This window comes from Austrofundulus limnaeus, unplaced genomic scaffold, assembly GCF_001266775.1.
Source record: "Austrofundulus limnaeus strain Quisiro unplaced genomic scaffold, Austrofundulus_limnaeus-1.0 Scaffold199, whole genome shotgun sequence".
Taxonomy (NCBI): Eukaryota; Metazoa; Chordata; class Actinopteri; order Cyprinodontiformes; family Rivulidae; genus Austrofundulus; species Austrofundulus limnaeus.
Genome location: NW_013952601.1, coordinates 159660 through 164681, shown reverse-complemented (window position 1 = coordinate 164681; position 5022 = coordinate 159660).

Genomic DNA, 5022 nt, shown 5'->3' with positions numbered 1-5022 from the left:
GTTCTGCATTGGTTCAGAAATCAATCCATTTTTGTCCCACACAAGTTTCTGTTTTTTAAAACTGGGTTAGTCTAAACATTTCAGTAAACATTTCCAGCCCTGTGGACATCTATAACTCTTTCTGAAGTCTTTGGAAACATTAATCTGGTCTCATGAGAACTGTTGTGACCCTGGGGAAAAAAGTCAGCAGAAAGTCAAATGATGAGTTTTTTGTAGGTAAAACAAACTTTTTTGTTAAAATTGATTTAAAGTCTGAAAATGTACATTTCTCTATTCTTTTTGGTCTTGTGGAACATTGGAGTTATTTTTAGGTACACATCTTCTTTGTCTTTACATTTTACGCCCCAGCTGTATGTGCGTATTCCACACTTTGTTTTCTGTTTCCTGGTGTACTTTGTGGCAGCGTTACAGCATCACATACCGGCCTGGCATAGTTACTACAGCATTCTGGGTAGTTTTTGTCCAGCTAAAGAGATTTCTAGAGACAGTRTTTATGATGTTATTTTTAGAAATGACAAAAAAGATATTCCTCTGGAAAAAAAAATCACAACACAACAACAGTACATGCAATTCCATAGACAATACACAACAACCTGTGGTTTTATGACTCGATTCATTTGGTGGTGTAAATTGCATTGCAGAGCTTTATTTGTTTATGTGAATAATGAAATAATGTAATTGGTGTTTGTGTTGCTGGCATCTTTTATTTTCTGCAAATTGTCTTTGTATTTTAAGTAAATTCTCAGTTTCATTTTTCACTGTATGTGTTAAGTTTGTTTGATTAAAAGTTTCCRGTGGTACGCAGATAGTTTCATGGCAGTTTTTTTTTATTGTAAAAATGCAATAAAGTCTGTGAAATAAAAACTATACTGAATTTTCAGGATTTTGTCATATTTTGTGAAACATAAATCTCAAAACTACAGAAAAAATAATAACAGAAAAATAAACAAGTAAATAAAACAGGCACAATCTTTGAGCAGTGGGTGACCTGGTGGCTGTTATCCAACAAAAAAGCTTTTGAGACATTTGTTCCTGCAGACGTATGCCAGACTTACGACTCCAAGTGTTTCCAAATGCCTCTGCGGCCTCCCTACCTGGTGGCTTTCAAAGCAGAGGACACACACTGCTTTCAAATGGCTTTCAAACCGATGTCACAGATAAACTCCGATTGATTTCTGAACATTGTACTGATCACAGTGACGTTGACCACCGAGGCAAGATTAGCAATATTCCTAACATTAATTAAAATGCCCACTGTGCAAGAACAGATGGCCAAACTCATTAATCGGCTGTAAGGCTCTTACTGCCACCACACACGTCTTAATCCGGCCGTGATCTGCCTTTATCACCTGACTTAGGTGCCAAACAAGTATCACTCCTGCGTTAGCCTTCCTTTGTTTGTGCCACGGCCCCTGCTGACCTGCATTGATTGGAGAAATATTTTGAACGAGGGTGGTTTTGTATTGAAGTGCGTAGTTCAGCCACAAACAGAAATGTGCAGCTCAGACCCACCTGTATCATCTGCTCGTTTAATTGCCTGCACCAGACAAAGATATTTTTAACACCAGCTGTTACCTTCAAATATTTGCATTACATCGCAGTAAGTGTGAGACATTTGATAAGATTAAAGCTTAATCCTCTTAGTGGCAAACAACTAATTTGGCTAATAATTCTGCATCACCTTCTGACTCCTCATTGCCACACGAGCTCAGATTTCAGCACCCAGCCAGCATGGGACTGTTGTGGTGAAGGCTTTGTGTGTCTGCTGATGAAAAAATAAAAAATAAAATAAAACATCTTGTGTTTGATCCCCTGCTGGCTCTGTGTTCCATGTTCAGCATGAGGTTGTTTTTAATAAAGACAGAAAACATGGAAAGTAGACAAAAAAAGATAAAGTAGCTAAAAAAATTAGCATTATACGGAGATATTACATTTCATTTTTATTCTTGTTTCACYCTAGAAAAAGAAACTGTTTCTCTGCTGAGGTGGATGAATCACGTTGGATTTAGTGTTGCTGCAAAATACAGCCCCAAATACCACTGGTTATGATGTTGTGTGAGTACAAAACAAGGCTGGAGAATATAGGAAACCCACTTGTTGACTTTGTGCCCCCATGGATTTGTGTAGAAACTTAGCAGCCACTTCAGCTGTAATGTCATCTCACTGAAGCGTGTTCCAAGTTCAATATGAAAATACTGCAGCTTTCAGTAGCGTACGTTCAAAATTGGCCTACTCTGCCTCAGTGTTTGAGCATTTTGTTATTTTTTTCCCCTCTCCTAATTCTCCCTGTGAGTCTTGCCAACAATGGCAGACTTTTATTATTTGACAGAGGAAATCAATCACTGCATCTACTGCGTGAACAAAACTGAGCTTGTCTTGCACTTTCARTGTGCTTCTTATCATGTCTCACACTGATCTTTTGGTCTCTCTGGTGTTTTCATTGTGTGTGTGTATGTGTGAGTTTTTACACCTTCGTGTTTGCGACCTCTGGGGAAGAGCTCAGACAGATAACCCAAAACTTTTGCGAGGCGTCAAGAGCCTTTTGAAGAGCTGTAGACAGCTTTTAATCAGCAGAAGCTAATCAGCCATATGTTTAACAAAGGTCTGGTTGGCTCGTGTTTTTTCAAGAGCTTTTTCTGCTGTGTGTCTTCTATGTGAGTCTTGTTTTTATCTTTTTTTTTTACCTTCCAGGGCTCCTGTTACCAAACTCTGTTCGAAGGGGTAAATTAAGTGCAACTGGGTTTTTTATTACAACACAGATGATCTTGATTAGGCAGGCAGGKTTTTTTTTTGTCCCCGCTAATGCAGATCTACAATCATATTCCATGTGTAATTAACATTGTGGGTGTCCAAAAACACAACACTAATCAAATCACTTTTGTCTGCCTTTGTGGGTTTTCTCAACCACGCTGCTATGACAAAAAAAAAAGAAAGAAAGAAAAGAAATTCCTCCTCCACTGTTTGACGAAATGAGGCGGTTGCTCAACAGAAAGCAACATTTGTGCCTATTACTTATGCATGGTATAATTTATCCTTGTGCATATAATTTGTGGTGCATGTTTACATGAATATAAATGATAAAATTAGGTTAAAATAAATATTTGTCATTCTGTTTTTGAACATGTATACTTTTATTGGAAGACAGATAGTTGGAATGACGTGAAAATGCAGTGATTTACATAAACTTTAAGTAAAAATMAGACAAGATGCCATTACTAAGTGTGTTTCCATCAAGGCTTTTTGATGCGCATTTCGAAGTGTCGCATTAAAAATGCGAAAAAATGTCGGATGGAAACAGCAAAATTTGAAAAAAAAATCCTCAATTCGCTAAAAAGTTTTTACGCTCGCTTGAGGTGGTTTTTGGGGTTTTTTGAAAAACAATGCACAAAAGGAGAGATGGAAACACTTTTGCAGAATAAGTTGTGACATAGCGAACATTTACCTCACGTAGCTGATCAGCTGTTCCACGGTACCKGTATCAGTTTCGGGTCGGCTGCAGCCGCAATTGGCAGCAGGACCCTCCTCCCGCTGTTTGTGTCTTCTCAGTTATCCCGTAACATTAAGAAAATTGCATTTCTTTCTCTACGTCTCCAGACAGCAGTAACATCACCAAAACTAGTTGATAACAGAATAATTACAACTTTCCTTATAGTAGCATTCCTGATGACTTCTCTCCATTATCCTGAGATGTGTGGACTCTGCGAGTTTAGTGATGGTTACTTCCTGTTTACTACACACATGCGTACGACGTAATTGATTCGCTTCAAGCCAGTTGATGGAAACTCTGTTTGATTCACATTTCTTATTTTTTTCCTTTTTGCGAAATTATTAAAATTAGCTCAAACTTCGAATTAAAATTGGATGTAATTGGATGGAAACACGATTACTGAAACATTTGTTTCTATGTTTGTACTTCTATTTTACATTTCATTCCAGCAGCAGGAGTTGCTGATATTGCTGCGCTGAATCTCCTCTTCTTTAAATATTAATTGATTCAGGTTTGAAAGTGCAGTGTGTTCCAGATTTTCAATTTCCTTTGTTTTATATTTTGGTTCAGAGTGTTCTAAATGTTTTCATCATGTTTTAAACAATGTCTAACCTGAAAGAGACTTCAAATGACAACGGTATGTATTGTTGAGAAATAAAAGTTTTTTTAACATTCAACATTGTCATCTTTACTACAATTACCGCAATAATGCTCTCTTTGAATACTGAATACTGATTTTTGCTTTGCAAGCAGATTAACAACCAAAGAGATCTGTTTTCTCTCTGACCCCACAGACACTGCTTTGAAATTTTCCTAAATTAAATTATGTTATTGTTAACATAACCATGGGAAGGTTTCTACATGGAACATCTGAAAAAGACCTGAACTGCCCCTTTAAAGCAAAATATTGGTGGTTTGATAAGATAATGTGTGCAGTCCTCCTCAAACCAAAATTGTTAGCTTGTATCTTTGGTCAGATTTTAACTATTTTTCACCAAATCAAACATTAAGAAAGACTTATTTGCAACAGGTAAGATGTTTATTATTCATCACCTCTCCACACATCATTCCATTAAAAAAGTATATCATTTGTTTTAATACATGTGGGCCCAAGAAGGATGCAGTGATTCATATTACATTTTATGTTATTTTTTATTTAATTTTATTGGTAACAACATGGGTGTTTACCTATAAAACTATGTTTGGTTTTAACGCATTTCTGTCCAAAAACCCACAGATTAAAGTCAGTCAGTGTTATCAGCCTTGTTCTTTGAGTGAAGAGGATTCCCTAAATCTTTTAATGATATTATGTGCCTTGGATCATAAAATCTYCTGTTGCTCTTAAGGCTATTAACTTTTGGTAAACCGCTTGCTATGAAATGTAAAGGAGTTAAAAATATAACATTTCAACATTTAGTGTGCTATTCTGGAACACTTGTCTAACATATTTCGTTAAAAAAAAGAGTTATATGTTAATGCAACTTCTTATTGCATGTTTTACAAAACTTATTTATGGGAAATTCACAGTTCTACTA